The sequence below is a fragment of the Hipposideros armiger genome, unplaced genomic scaffold (assembly GCF_001890085.2).
Source record: "Hipposideros armiger isolate ML-2016 unplaced genomic scaffold, ASM189008v1 scaffold_271, whole genome shotgun sequence".
Taxonomy (NCBI): domain Eukaryota; kingdom Metazoa; phylum Chordata; class Mammalia; order Chiroptera; family Hipposideridae; genus Hipposideros; species Hipposideros armiger.
Window position 1 is genome coordinate 990,424 of NW_017731621.1, and position 16,397 is coordinate 1,006,820.

The window sequence follows — 16,397 nt, forward strand, 5'->3', positions numbered from 1 at the left end:
GGGACATCCTCCCCCAACATTCCCTCTTCCCCGCCCCGTCAGCTTTGAGAGGTTATTTTATATTGAATGACAATAATAACTACTATATATAGAATACTTACTACCTTTGGACAAAGCATTTAACATGCACATATTATTTCGTTTAACCCTCACAACTGTGCCCTGATTTCTTGCTCCCATTCTGCAGAGGAGGAATCTCAGGAAAACAGGTTCAAAGAGGCCAAGAAACTCGTTGCAGAGTTTTCACCCCATTGCTCGGTGCTATTTTCTCCTTGACTCTATCACTGGAAACATCGACTGAGGTAATAGCTGGTGTGGAACGCTTTGTAAATTGGTGGGAGTTAATGTTACCAGTGTTTCCGTGGGGAGGAACAACTCTCTGGGGAGGGAGAAAGCAAGAGTTACGGGTTTTATTAATTGTAGTGTTTGCTATATACTCAAAGGGCAGACATTATAACCACCTATATTCCAAAATGCTGTTCGTGCTTATCCCCATTCTACAGAAAACTCAGGAAGGAAGTGGTTGGCTGTACAGAATGGCTGACTCACTGGCAGCACTCAGGGCTGAGCCCCAATTCCTTAGCCCTTAGATCATTTCTTTGCCCTCCCCAGGAAGAGATACCTGATTAAAGGGGAGAAAACTTTTTCTCTAATAACACATTGGCCTCATCTAACTCCCTGCATCTTTAATTAATGTTTGCAAAGCACTTTAATCTACCCAACGTGCTAGTTAATCAGGCAAGTGTTATTATCCCCCCTTTCTGAACCAAATCCAGAAGGTAATCAATTCTGTCCTTAATCCTTGATGAATAATGAGCCTAAGCTTTCTTTTCACATTTTTTTTCTCTTAAATTTTGTTCCATAGTGTGTTAAATACCAATGCATTTATCATTAATTGGCTTAATTGGTTAAATAATATTAAGCACCGGCAGGTGAGAGGTAATATAGGCAACCCTTGTCTTTAAAGGAACTCAGATAAAGAAAAAGACATTTTGATAAAAAAATTCCCAGAATTTTTTTCTTTTTATTATTGTACTTTTTGCTTTGTTAACCTTTTAGATGTATAAACATATTTTAACTTAGATTCTTTAGTTTACTTAAAAATTTTAATTTGCACATTATCTTTTGTGTAAAGATTTAATTTTACACAATATCTTTTCTAACAGTTGAAGAAGAAATAAGAAATTGAAGGATGATCAGATAGGAAGGAAGAAGGGGAAGCGCAAAAGGCAAACAAGGCGGGTGGGCAGGAAATGAGCAGGGAAGAAAATGAGACTGGGGGTTTCAACCAGGAAGCAGCAGGGGAGATGAGGGCAGTCCCCTGCTAGCACATCTCAGATCTTTGTGGGAATTACAAATAGGTGGCTCTTCCTCTGGGCTGATGCAGACCTAGCCAGGGCCCAGCGTGACTACCTGAGCACAGGCTGGCTTTCAGTCCCCTCTGCACCCCTGTCTAGGCACCTTTGTGCCAACTGAACGTACACATAATGACTAAAAGAGCAGAAGGACATGAAAGGAGGTAAGAAAGGACATGAAGTGGGGCTTAGAGGGGGAATTGAAAGATAGTTATTCATCAGAGCACCTAGATAATGTCAAGGGGAAAAAAGGAACAAAGGAACATCTGTAGGTCTTTATATATGCTATTGTTACTTCTTAAAACCCATGAAATTTATAAAATTGTATGGTCACTCAACTTTTAAATAAATGTCTTCTGAGGGCTGGTCTTTGCTAAACAATTGCTGGTAATGCATGACCCCCAAATATTAGACAATTGTTCTTATGAGCTTTGTGTAAGTTTAAAAATTTTAAGTAAACTAAAGGAGTTAAGCTAAACATGTTTTTATTTTATAAAATTAATTACAGTACTGTGTATGATTTGAGAAAGTGCAATATCTGTGATGGCCACTAGAGAGAGGCAGATAGGGGAGGAGAAAGAATGGTTAGTAAGAAATTTCATGAGTTTTCTTTACTAAAAAATTATAGCATTTTAAAGCCGAAAGGGGAAATGTTAAGACATGATTTTGCTTTATGCCTCTTCCACGGTGGAGATGTATAAACTTGAGCTATTTATTCTTTTTGAGACTCAGTTCCTCATTTGTACAACGAGGCTATTTACACCTACCCTGTGAGGCTAAAACAGAATTATTTTTAACATTTACCTGAACAAATAGCAGATGAGATAAGTTAAGAAAATTATGAAAATGAAGAAAAATATGGTAAATTGCTCTGTTTATTATTGAAATGAGGCTATAATAATTTAAAGTATAATAGAAAAATAATAGATATTGAATGATGTAGATAATAGAATGGAATAGATAACCCAGAAAAAGATAGTGTTGGTATGTTGTAGACTTTAATATGTGATAAAAGAGTCATCTAAAATAAATGATAAAGAGATGGATTCTCAGTAAATGGGCTTGAGAAAATTAGTAATTTGAAAAAAATCAAGTTGAGGCCTTACCTTTCATTATATGCTACAGGAAATTTCAGCTATATTAAAGAATTTTAAAACCAGGAGAAAATTTAGGCAAATCTTTATGTGACCTCAAAATGGGGGAAGAAAAGAAATGGGAAAATCATACAGGAAATGACCATTAGACTAGATTTGAATTTGAAATTCTGACAACTAAAAATATTATGAACAAAATTTGAAAAGGAAAAAAAACTCCCACAGAACTATGCACAACAAATCTGACAGTTAATTTTATCCTCAATACAAGAGTACACACAAATTGATAAGAAAGCTCTAACGACTCAATGGAAAATTTTCCTCAAAAAGAAAATAAAAATGGTTAGTAGTTAGCTCTGTGTGTGTGTGTGTAATTATATTTTAAAGTGTTTGGACTACCTAGTAACTTAAAAAATGAAAAATTTAAAAAATACACAATTTTGCACCTATTAAATTAGGAAATATTTTCTTAAATTCTAATATTCAGTACTGGCAGGAGTGCAGTGAAATGGGCAATTTTATGTATTATTAGTGGGAACATAAGTTGGTATAACTATTTGAAAGCAATTTTGTGAAATATTTTAAGAGCCTTAAAAATGTTTATATATTTGATCTGTAATTCCATCTAGGGATTCTATAGAAATAATCAGAAATGAGCACAAAGATTTTTACATTAAGATATGCACTGTCTTCTTTTTTATAATGTCAGAAAATTAGAAACAACCAAAACATCCAAAATTAGGGGAAGTTTAAATGAACTCTTATGCAGCTATTAAAAATGAGGAATTTTTCATGAACACAAGCAAATACCTGAATTATTGTTTAAGGGGGGAAAAGAACATTGTAAAATTGTATGTAAATTATAATTTCAGCTATGGAAAATGCATGTCTATATGGACAAACTAGAAGGAAATATATAAAAAGGATGACAGTTACTGTTTCTGACTCTGATTATGTGATTCTTATTCATAGTATTGTACATGTTCCAAATTTTCTGTTGTGACTCTATATTACTTTTATAAATCAACACAGACAATAAATATTGTTTTTTATATGAGACAATAAATACAAATGTACATAGCATAGAGTCTGGTTTATAGCCAACGTTCAATAGATATTTGATAGATGATGGAAGGAAGGAAGCAAGAGGAGAATGATACACATCAAGGATGACTTGCTAGTGAAATTTCTTGACTTTAAAAAAAGGAAATAATTATTCTACTTCAACAGATGAAGTAATTACGACCTGGAGTTTAGGTGATGAGTTTAGAGAAAAACTATAAAACAATAATAATGAAATGTTTCATACTTCCTGAAAGCAAGTAGATGATGTGCTACCTTGTTCGTATTCCAGATCAGTATTTGAAGGAGAAACATGTGGAATAAACAATTATGGAAGAAAATGGTAAATAAGTTATTCCTAAAATTTAATGATAAGAGTTCTGAAAAAAAGAAGCAAGGCTCCAAAAGGTCCCTGGTGAACAAGTACTGCTCCTGCAAACTTTACGACCTGTCAACTGACTGAGGTCCAGGAAAAGAGGATGTATGGCGCCCATTCGTTCTTCATCCAGAAATTATCTGTAGTCTCTTATGTGCCAGGCGTTCCTATGGGTAAGGTCTAGGAGATACAACTGTGAATGGCATAGATAAGTTCCCTGTCTACTGGAATTTATAGTCCAGGAGGGGCTGATGGTATACAGCAAGAATCAGATAATAAACTGTTTAATCACTAACGATCTGTTAATCCCCAGATAGAATACTTGTATATGTGATTCTGTAAATGAAAATAGTAAAATGGAGTACATTCCCCCAGAGATACGCCTGAGGAGTAATTGGTAGTTAACATTTGGCTGAGGACAACTTGTTTTGCTTCCGTTGACCTCTAATTTTCTGTTTACAGAGCGAGTATGCACAGCTGACCGTGTTTTGGAAATGGCTTGGGGACCTGTGGTGTCTGGGGTGACTGGGGATAAGGCGCCTAGCTGCTGAGGGAGAGAGAGACTTTTCCAAACAGCCTTAGGAAGCTTCCTATGCAAGTGTCTTAACACTCTCTGTCTTCCCCCCAGACCTTCACCAACACCTGCACTCCTCCTGAGTACTTTTGGAGTCAACTTTGTTTTCAGGAGTTCTGAATATGGGCTGAAACTGGCTTCAGGTATATGTCAGGTCAGAGCAGGACCCAGTGAGACCCAGTCCCATTTCTGTTACAGACAGAGCAGGTAACACATTTGGAAGCAAAGGTGAGCATAGTCAGTGGAGAACCGAACATTTGTAGCTTGCGTTACCTTTCTGCTAAGCTGAATTCTTGTGAACCCATTTCAGTTAAAAGATTTCATGATACCCGATTTCTAAGCTTGAGGGCTGATATTTTTCTATACAATTCTGTTGGGAATCCACAACATAACTTCCTGTTTGATGTGACCCTGAACTTGAGGATTCTCTGAGTTTTGAATGAGCACTTAACCTAGTATTGCAGTCAAGGACTGAGGACAAAGGAATCACCAGGAAGGACAGTTGACTACTTCATGGGGCTGTAAAGTCCAGTCTGCCCTCCAGCTTTACAGGCCCAAAAAACTCGATTCCCATCAGGGCCACCTAGATGTCACCAGGCTCTCAGGCACTGGGTCTCACTTGTATTTCCAAGTTGCAATATCGGGCAAGGGGAGGATGGGGAACCTTACTGGCAATTCTTTGACAAGCTTAAAATATTTCATTTCAATTTCTAGATTGTTAAATAAGTTTTAAAAAAGAGAATCCCAACAGGAAAAGAAAAGGGAAATCACAGCAGATGCTACCATCCACTGTGAGTAATCAAATGTGTGATTTTCTCCCTCTTTGTCCTAGCATTGCAAATGAGGACCAAAGGTACTTATCATTTCTTACACTCCAAATTCAAGGAGTCACCAAGAACTAACCGCCTCCTCAGGATTTACTGCCAGTTAACTCGTCTGAACTGATCCTGCCACTGACTGCACCCCCAACCCCACCTCCTTTTCCAAACTAAGAAGAGGCTTGGGGGCCCTAAGCTCTGTGGAGATGCAGTTAGTACTCATGGTGGTGGGCTGTTCCCTTTTTCCTGTGGGGAGGGGGTGGAAGAGGTATTCCTTTTCTATCCACCCAAAATAACCTCCCTTCTAATCATCTCCAAGTCAGCTGACCAGGGTCTTGACATCTACAAAATCGCTTTTGCCACATAATGTGACATAATCACAGAGGAGATATCCCATCATAGTCACAGGTTCCACTCAAATTTAAGGGGGCTAAAGCCTTGGGGGCTGGCTTAGAATTCCGCCTACCACAAAGAAGAAGGAGGTTCCTTTAAACCCTCAGGGGGAGAGTCCTAAGACAATCACTCATAAAGATTGGGGATATCGGACTCTTGCTAAGGTGCAGACCCCACAGTTTCACTCAGGCCACAGGAAGCTGAGCAGGATGAGAGGGAGCCAAGGAGCAAAACCTCCTTCCCCCTGAGTTTTGGGGACAGACCTGAAGGACGCATGCCCGCTCCCAGGCTGGAGATGTCACAGGAGTATCCAGTCCACTGGGGTTTGAAGGGCTGCAAGCACAGTGAGCCTGGAAAGCAGATGGGGCAGCTCCACCCACCCCCGATCTCCAAGCCCTTCCAAGCATGAGTATAGAAGAGGACCTATTGGTTCCGGGGCTCAGGAACACAGAAGCTATTGGAGGGGCAGAGCCAGCAAGCTGCTGCGGGTCGACGAGCTGGGCAAGTGAGTTTGAGATGGAAGTTTTCAAACACCTAGTACTGAATCTTTTTTAAAAAAAATTTATTGTGGTAAAATATATGTACCATAAAATTCAGCATGTTAATGACTTTTAAGTGTACAATTTAGTGGCATTAAGTATATTCACAGCATTGTGCTACCATCACCACCATCCATCTCCAGGACTTTTTCATGATCCGAAATGGGAACTCTACCCATTAAACACCATCTTCCCAGTTCCCCCTCTGACCAGCCCTTAGTAGCCACCATTCTCCTTTCTGTCTCTATGGATTTGCCGATTCTAGAGACTTAATATAAGTTGAATCATATAATATTTGTCCTTTTGTGTTTGGCTTCTCTCACTTAGCATAATGTTTTCAAGGATCATCTATGTTGTCAACATGTGTTAGAATTTCCTCCTTTTTTAAGACTGAACACTATTCCATTCATTGTAGGTTTTGGTCACATTTTGCATAACTGTTTTCTTTTTTTTTTTTTCTTAAAGATTTTATTGGGAAATTGGGGGAGGGAACAGCGTTGGGGAATCAGGGAAGGGGAAAAGACAAGCTGCTGTTGTTTTGTTCTTCAGTCTAATTGTGGAGGATGTTGCTTCACTGGCCCATGTTGGTATTATCATTGCGCTCTTCCTGGGTGAGGCAGATTGGTCGCCGGCCACTGGACAGCCATTCATGGCGGCTCACGGCAGCTCACGCCGGCTGCCAGCCGTTCACTTTGGCTGCCGGCCACTCACGGTAGTTCACAGCAGCCTATGGCAGCCCCACTGCAGCCTACGCTGTCGCCGGCAACTCACGGCAGCCCAGCTCCAGGTCCAGCTGTTGTTCACCATCTTAGCTTTAGAGGGTGCAGTGTCACTGGCCCATGTGGGATCCAAACCGGCGGCCTTGCTGCTCAGAGCTCATGCTCCCAAGCCAACTCTTAATGAGCCACTTGGCCGGCCCTGTATAACCATTTTCTGACATTGGACACTTGGGTTGCTTCCATCTTTTGGCTGTTGTGAATAATGCTGCAGTGAACATGAGTGCACAACAGTCTGTTTGAGTTCTTGCTTTCAGTGATTTTGAGTGTTTGCCCAGAAGTGGAGTTGCTGAATCGTATGGTGATTCTATGTTTAACTTTTTGAGGAACCACCATACTGTTTTTCACAGCAGCTGTACCATTCTACATTCCCACCGGCGGTGTATGAGGTTTCCCATCTCTCCACACCCTTACCAACACTTGTTATTTTCTTTTTTGTTGTTGCTTTTTAATAATTAGAACCAAATCTTAAATATAAAAGTGAGACTGGTCTAATAACCAAAAATGTTAAGGAAATTATTGAATCTGGCCAATCTGATCACTGATGTACTGCTACTCTGTGGGAAATGAGAATTCAGCAGAAACAGCTGCGGGCAGATGCTGACAGCCATTTTATGCTGAGAATCCTGAATAAACCAGCTACGGGAATAAAGCTCTTTTTATTAAAATGTTTACTAACTTTGAAAATGATTCACATTGGAATGTAGTAGCATCACTATATTTATTGACTTCTCCATTTCACTTCCCATTCATTGCCCAGATTCTCGCTGTTGTGGGGGAAGAAGAAACTTTGCTCTACCCTCAAGGTTCTTTCTGCTGGTCTAATAATTAAATAGACATGAGACAGATTAGCAAGAGAAAATGACCAAATTTAATTACATACATATGTATGGGAACCCCGCCTATGTGAGAGTCAGAGACCCCACATATATGAGAGGTTCAGAGACAGAAAGGGAAATTGAGGTATATACAACATTCTGAGCTAGGGATGAGGTCATGCAACTTGGGGCTTCAGAGATAATTGCGGGGAGGGCACATGCTCAGTAATTAGTAGTTTGCCCTGCCATGGGTAAAGAGTCATTTCTGGTGATAACTCTTATTGTGGACCAGGCTCCTAATTTAAATCTTCTAGAGAGTTAAAGGGCAGGGAGCAGAAGTTTCTCTCTTTTTTTTTTTTTAAAGATTTTTATTGGGGAATTGGGGGAATGGGAACAGTGCTGGGGAATTGGGGGGAGGGGAACAGACAAGTTGCTGTCGTTTTGTTCTTCAGTCTAGTTGTGGAGGATGTTGCTTCACTGGCCCAAGTTGGCACCATCATTGCGCTCTTCCCGGGTGAGGCAGATCAGTCGCCGGCTTCTGGACGGCCGCTCACTGTGGCTGCTGGCCTCTCACACTGGCTGCTGGCTACACACGGTAGCCCATGGCAACCCACTGCCACAGGGGCTGCAGCCTACACCATCGCCGGCGACTCACGGCAGCCCAGCTCCAGGTTGAGCCGTTGTTCAGCATCTTAGCTGTAGAGGGCAGTGTCACTGGCCCTCACATGTGGGATCCGAACCGGGGCCCTATGGGGGTCCCAAGCCAGTTCTTAACCATTGCGCCACTCGGCCGGCCCCAGAAGTTTCTCTTGAACCCACAGGGTCTCGGTTGCCTTTAGCTCAAAATATTCTGTATATCACCGAGGCACATCATGGGTGACTCCTTCTGAACCCCTACAGGGTCCATTCCTACATCATTCTGAAGCTGTATTCTCTTAGTTCTCATTCTAGCTTTCAGTTTGGACCATTCATTACATATAAGTATTTTTCCCAAAGTTGAGTCTTCAGCAGAGTTCACACTGCTTTCCTTGGGCAAAGGCATTCATCACCCTGTCTTCAAATATTACTTTGTCCGACGATGACCTGAAAAATCTCCACCTCTGGGCGTTATTTGTTTCATTTAACAAGCTGACTGCTTACTCTGGTTTTGGACTGGAACCTTGTTTTAGACTGTCTGCCGGGCATCTCATTCATTAAGTTTGTTCATCCATCCATCATCTTGGTTGTGAAAGGCCAGGCTCCCTGAGAATGCTTGAGATGGGAGAAGTACACACTTAAAAAAAAAAAAAAGTGAAATTATTCTGCATGATACAGAAACAGGAGCAATCCACTGGCATCTCAAGAAGGGGTTGGGACCCTGAAGAGGGAAATGGAAGGGTCTGGAGGAGTCAGGGCAGGGAGGGCTAGCTAGAAACATGATAGAAGGCCAGGCCCTATGGAGAGACATGGATGTAAAACATTCTTGATGTGAGAAATGATGGGACTTTAAGGGAGCAATGATGTCTGACGTTAAATTTGAAGTATTTGCAAGTTGTGTGGTAATACTCTCTGGGACTCCCCAACCTTGTAACACGAGCAGCATTTTGGGGGAATGAAGAGGGTCATATCCCATGATTTCAAGAAAACAAGGAGAGCTAAAGTAGAGTTGGGAGTGATGGTTTGGAGTCAGAGGACAGCAGAGAAATCGGTTATAGTGTGGATAAGAAAGCACACCCTCTGGGGCCGGCCGGGTGGTGCAGTTGGTTAGAGCACGAGCTCTGAGCAACAGAGTCACTGGTTCGATTCCCGCATGGGCCATTGAACTGCACCCAGGCTGAGCTGCTGCTGAGCTGCCAATGGGTGGCCAGATGACTCAGCTGTACAAGGTTGCTGGTTAGACTCCGCATGGGATGGTGGGCTGTCCCCTTCCCCCACCCACACACACACACACACACACACACAAAACTAGATTGAAAGTGGCAACTGGACTTGGAGTTGAACTTGCGCCCTCCACAACTAAGATTGAAGGACAACTTGACCTGGAGCTGATGAGCCCTAGAAAAACACAATGTTCCCCTTCCCCAATTCTCCAACACTGTTACCTTCCCCAATTCCCCAATAAAATCTTAAAAAAAAAAGAAAAAGAAAAAAGAAAGCAAACCCCCATGCTAGAGAAATAGAAGAGAGTGTTTTAGATTCTGCTATTATGACAACTCATTTTTTTTATTACAGTTGACATACAATAATATATTAGTTTCAGGTGTACAACCTAGTGATTAGACTTCTATATAACTTGTGAAGGGATTCCTCTGATAAATCTAGTGCCCATCTGACAGCATACATAGTTATTCCCTATGCTGTACTTTACATCCCTGGGACTATTTTTGTAACTGCCAATTTGTACTTATTAGTCTCCCTACATCCCCTCCCATCTGGCAACCATCAGTTCTCTGTATCTATCAGTTCATTTCTGTTTTGTTTGTTCATTTATTTTATTTTTAGATTCTACATATAAGTGAAATCATATGGTATTTGTCTTTGTCTGACTTATTTGACTTAGCATAATACCCTCTAGGTCCATCCATGTTGTTGCAAGTGGCAAGATTTCATTCTTTTTTTGTCTGACTAATAGTACATTTATATATGTGTACCACATCTTCTCTATCCAGTAGTCTATGGATGGACACCTATATTGCTTCCATATCTTGACTATTGTAAATAACGCTGCAATAAACATAGGGGTGCATATATTTTTTCGAATTTGTGTTTTGAATTTCTTTGGCTAAATACCCAGGAGTGGAACTGCTGGGTCATATGGTAGTCCCATTTTTAATTTTTTGAGGAACCTCCATACTATTTTCTGTAGTGGCTGCACCAATCTGCAGTCCCACCAACAGTGCACCAGGGTTCCCTTTTCTCCACATCCTTGCCAGCACTCATTTGTTGATTTATTGATGATAGCCATTCTGACAGGTGTTAGGTGGTATCTCATTGTGGTTTTTATTTGCATTTCCATGATTATTAGTGATGTCTAGCATCTTTTCATATGTCTGTTGGGCATCTGTATGTGCTCTTTGGAAAAATGTTAGTTCAGGTCCTCTGCCCATTTTTTAAACTTTACAGTTTGTTTTTTGGTGTTCAGTTGTATGAGTTCCTTATGTATTTTAGATATTAACCCCTTATTGAATTTATCATTGGCAAAAATCTTCTCCCATTCATTGAGTTGTTCTTTCATTTTGTTGGTGGTTTCCTTCACTGTGCAAAAACTCTTTAGTTTGATGTAGCCCCGTTTGTCTATTTTTTTCTTTTGTTTCCCTTGACCAAGGAGGCATATCCAAATAAATATTGCTAAGAGCGATGTCAAAGATCAACTCATTTATTTTGATATTAAGTAAAACAATTATTCACAAACAAGACATCGACCTGTGGCATTAGGTGCCTGTTCTTCGTATATGCTAGTGTACTCATGGGTATCACCTACGTGTGTTCACACATTAAGTGTTTGGCTCTTACTTTTGACTTCTTTTTAAGTTTTTAATCTCTCAGACCCCCAACCTTCTTTCTTAAGCTCTTTAAAAGACCTGGAGACCTTTCTGTCATTTCAGAGGTATAAATAATGGTAATAATGCCTTTATATCTTGGCACTATTTCATAGTTTACAAAACTCATTCACACATATTTAATTCTTACAAAAGTCTTAGAAGGGATCATTCCCATTATACAAATGAGGAAATTGAGGCTCAAAGTGTTTGGTGACTTGCTTATACTCCCTCATGTAGTTAAGTGACAGAATGATAATGAAGTCTGCTGCTCTGTTTTTCACCAGAGCTGCCTTTAGTGAGTCTATGTGTATCGGGTAGAGCAATACTTTTTCATGCATTTTCTCTGTGTAAAGTCAATTAAGGGGTTTGTGCTCTTACTGTTGACTGTTTTTGAGGTTATTACATTAGTATTGGGGGAAAACATGACCTTTATGAGCATTTAAGGAATAGTAATAAACATTAGAAATGTGGAAATCTTATTAGAAATGTGGAAAGCTCATCTTATTAAATATTATTCTGAGCAGAGTCTGCTGAAGAGATACTAAAAGGGAGGGCTATGCGGATGACAAAAATTAGAAACTGTTTCCCAGTTAAAGGTTAAGAACATAAAAATCTATTAAGAATTTTATGGAAAGCATCAAAATGTTTTCCTGAAGTGTTCCATAAAGAATTACTAAATGCCTGATACAAAGTACTGTTATATACTTATGAAGATTCTGTACGTCCATGTGTCAAATAAATCTAAAACAGAATCATTCCTTGAGTAAAGCTATTGTACATACATAAAGCATCACTCCTCTCAGAGAGACGGCAGCCCTACATTCAAGCAAAACCACAGAAGCTACAAGGAGATCATAATGCTACAGGATTCACGCTCTACTGCTTCATTGTTTTGCACAGGTTCATGTCTTCCTTTGGTTGTTTTTGAAAGCCCTTAGCCAGACTGACATAGGTGGTGCAGAGGGAGTTGAGGTAATGCAGGAGAGGGGCAGAGCTGGCCAGAGAACACAGCCTGCTTAACTCTCTGGCTCCCCCAGGCAGGACAGATGGACCACCCTTGTGAACCATGTATTACAGTGGGAGAGTCATTGTTCTCAACAGGTATTTAAATATGCCCATTTTCCAGCAACTATTTGAAGATAGCAGGGATAATTGAAATATAAACAGCTCCATAATAAGTTTGAACTTTGTTTTTCATCAACCCATTCCTCAAGTTTATTAAAAAAAATAGCAAAATTAACTCATTTAATTTTCATTGACTTTCCCTTCCCCTTCCTCTCCTGGGAAGAAGCGCTTATGAGCTCCAAAGAGGAACAGGCCTAGTTGGATTAATAAATTGAATAGTTTAAGCAATTAAGATCTTGCTCTAGAGCTAAATATAATATACGAGTAAGAAGAAGTCATCTAATTTAATAAGTGGGATGACATGATAAAGAACAAGCCATCCTAACTTCCATTGTGTTAAAAAAAAATTGTGTTAAGAAATTCCGAATGTTTGAAACATGTCTAATCAGGCCAAATAATTTTCCATTTCATCAATGCATTCACTAAAAGGTACTTTTAAATTGTGAGTTTCTTGGCTGCATTAAGAATGTTCAGGTTACACACGAGAATACTTCTGTTGCTTAAGATGAACTGTATCTGTAGCTCTGGACTTATGGTAGTTTTCATGCCTCCGTCTCAAAATACTTTTCAGACACTGATTCACTAACTAGATGACATTGTCTATTCTATTTTCAGAAGGAGAAACTGAGGCTGCAAGAGAACCTGGGGAAGAACTGTTGCTATTCCCCAACCTGTGGCTTTCTTCAATCAAAGACCTTCGCAAGTACCGGGGCACTGCCTGACAGGTAGAGTTGCTATAAAAGCAGTTTATTTTTTTTTTAATTGAGATATAATTGACATAAAATGTTATCTTAGTTTAAGGTGTATAGCATAATGATTCAATTTTTATATATATTGCGAAATGATTACCACAATAAGTGTAGTTAACATCTACCACCATACATAGTTAAAAATTTTTTTCTTGTGATGAGAACTTTTAAGAGCTACTCTTTTAGCAATTTTCAAATATGCAGTGCAGTATTATTTACTCTAGCCATTGTGCTGTACATTCCATCCCCAGGACTTATTTATCTTATCACTGGAAGTGTGTACCTTTTGACCCCCTTCACCTATTTTGCAAAGTCCTAATAACCCACAATCGTATATTATTAAAGCAAGATAGTAATAGAATAACACACGATGATTTGGGGCAAAATAGTTTTCAGACAATTCATTGAAAAAGCCCTAAACATTGGGCTGGGGTGGGGGAAGGATATTTAAATGTATGTTTGTAAATACACAGCCTTCGTCCTCTTGCCCAGCAAAGAAATACCCGTAGGGCGGCTTTGGCTGGATATCTTTAAATAAGTGAAAAGTATCTAGTAACCGAAACAGGAGGATGCACGTGTGCCAAGGCAGTGTGACATTTCAGCACCAGCCTGTGGCTGCCCACCCTCCTGGGCTCTGATCGCTATCCCCTGCGGCCCTGTTTGCTATCTCGAAGGCCTTCCATTTCACCAGGGCTTGCCTTCCAGGAGCAGCCAATACTGCCCTGGGGAAAGAGCCTTCTTGGCAGCTGGTTTCAGATTGTGAAGTGATGACCCAGTTCTCTGCTAAGTCGCACTGGGAGGGAACCCATGATGAACGGTTGAGGTGGGAGGGCCCAGACCCCTCCTCAAATCCTGCTGGACCCCTCCTCAAATCCTGCTGGAGCAGCCCCAAATTTCAGAGGTGGAGGGGTAGGCAAATGACCCCGTGCTCCCTCAAAGTTTGTTTACTGAGCACAGGCTCAGATGTTTTTCCTCGGGAGGCTCAGAATGACAACACTTCAGACCCTGCTCATATTAAGATTCTGAAGTCAATTACTCATTATGAGGCTATTGAATTGTCTCTATTTTTTTTATCATGAATGGAACAGAACCAAGAGGCTTAGCATAAAAGAACTCAGGGATCCTTTGCTTTTGTAATAATGACTCAACTCCCTTGTTACTAATAAGCAGACGAGTTGGAGTGAAGCCGCGGTTTGTGAGGTGTTACTGCTGTCTGATAAGTACTCCTCACAGTCAATCCTGCTCAAACACACTTAACACTCAATGGCTCACCAAATTCAAGTTCAGCCAAGCCTCTTGAGCTCTGCACTCCTCTGTGTGTCCCCCGAAGTCTCTCTTCACTCAGATCCCTGCTTCTTCTGTGGCCTGAATGCTTCCTGGGCTGTCCCTGCTCTCTGCTTTGCCAGGGCTGCTCCCATCCTGGCCTGTTCAAGATCCCACTTGTCCTTGAAGCTCAGCTTAAACGCGGCTTCCTCCGTGGAGATTTCCTGAGTGTCCCCCAGACATCTCTACCTTCTCTCTCTCTCTCTTTGGCACTTGATCGTTCTGTCTGGTGTTGTGGGTGTTTCTGCACCTGTTTTACTGAGCACCCCCAGTGGATCAAAAGACACATTCATTCCTTAGCACCTGGGATATGGAACACACGTATCATTTCAGAAATTCAGCTTATTTGGAGTAGATGGGAACCAAATCGAAGGGGGCAAGGAAGAGACTAGAGGGTCAGGAAGTGGAGGCAGAAGGTTGGTGGGGGAGCAACACAGTGCTTCCTCAAAGGGGCAGCAGGCTTGAATGCAGACAGACTTCCAGCAAGTCAGATGGAGCCAGGAGGGGAGGACGCTGTGGGAGATTCTCAGTCATTGACATGGTGCCCCTAAAAGGGCCCACACGTCAGTGGGCCAGGGCATTCAACCCTCAGAGCAGGACCTCTTCAGAAAACACAGTGTCACAAATGGGTGGCTGCAAACAAAGCTCGTGGTCCGTATTCTCAGAACAGCTAAGTAATCTCGAGGGTGCTGAGGAGGGGAGCCATCACAGCATCTGGGGTAATCAGACTAATGGATTTGGGTCATGCTCTTTCTGGGGGATCCCTGTTAAGATGACCAGGTGCTGCTCAAGCTACTCAGTGGGGTTTTGGGTCAGAGGATAGCATGGCCCTAGGACACATTGTGCCGCCAACTCAAGCAGAGTGGCCCTCCCCGATTTTTGAGGGTTTCCAGAAGAGCGGATTTTATTCCTCTATTTCTTGGGGAACGGAAAGAGCTTGGGAAGGTTTCTTTCTAGGGTTAGTTAGGTGTCTGTGAACTACCTGAGGCTGTCTGGAAAGTGTTGCGTGAGGCCCCGATCCAAGGATGGCGTACAGCACTGCCATCCAGTCCTGAGTTCTCCCGTTTCCTGTAGCCACTGAGCGGATGTGATCTTGTACAGAATTTACCTTTTACTTCCTGGACTCTGAAACCAGCCCAGTGACGCGACGAGGGTGGTAGGTGAGGTGTGGGGTGGGGTGGGGGTGGAGGGGTGGAAGAATGAGGGGCTTTTTCCAGAATCAGGGTGAAATCACATAGCCGAGGTAAGAAGGGCTGAAAGACCGGGGGTTCCCCTCACAATGGGCCTCAGAGTGAGGCCCTTCCATGAATAACCTACAGTCTGGGGGAGAAAAGAGCCTTGGACAACTTGCGGCGAACCCTGACTGAAGGCCATTCTTTCGGAAAGGTATGCAACCCAGGTGATGGAAGCTGGAATGAAGCCTGAGGGATTGCCGCACTCCGAGGTCCTGGCCGATACTGCCAGTGCTGGATTTCTGTAATTCTCAGGATTCTACCAGCACGAGGAAACAAGGCCTTTTGTTCTTATTTCCATGGGGCTGCAGTTTCTCCCCTAATTCTGAAATGCTTTAACTTATAGTAAGCTATGCCATTGGCAGCTGTTGGTGGGAGGCAGCTCTGTGCCTGGGTCTACAGCTTTTTGGGAAATCACAGCATGCCCATCACCAGAGGCTTAATCCAGACTATGTCATCCTGTGGGCAATTCAGGGTACCCCACACAGAACCCAGTTCTAATCCTGATAAAACAAACAGACAAGCCCACGACCTGCCTGAGGGGCAATTTAAATACACTGTCCTGCCTAATGTTTTCCACCAGGGGAACCTCAGACTAGAAAATCCTGCCTTGAAGAAACCTGTTAAGGTAAATTTGAAGTG

At 41.6% G+C, this 16,397-nt stretch overlaps 1 long non-coding RNA gene across 3 annotated transcripts in view; it reads left to right on the top strand.

Annotated features, from left to right (window-relative positions):
• Positions 1–16,397, top strand: part of LOC109390486 (uncharacterized) — a 25,346-nt gene continuing 8,949 nt past the window's right edge. The window contains exons 1-5 of one of the 3 annotated variants that reach the window (XR_002125582.1): positions 1–51; positions 188–302; positions 3,804–3,854; positions 4,350–5,252; positions 13,067–13,176. This is a non-coding gene — a long non-coding RNA (uncharacterized LOC109390486). Of the gene's footprint in view, positions 303–3,803; positions 3,855–4,349; positions 5,253–13,066; positions 13,177–16,397 lie in introns of all 3 variants that reach the window. The other 2 variants (XR_002125583.1, XR_002125581.1) reach the window with 2 other exon arrangements.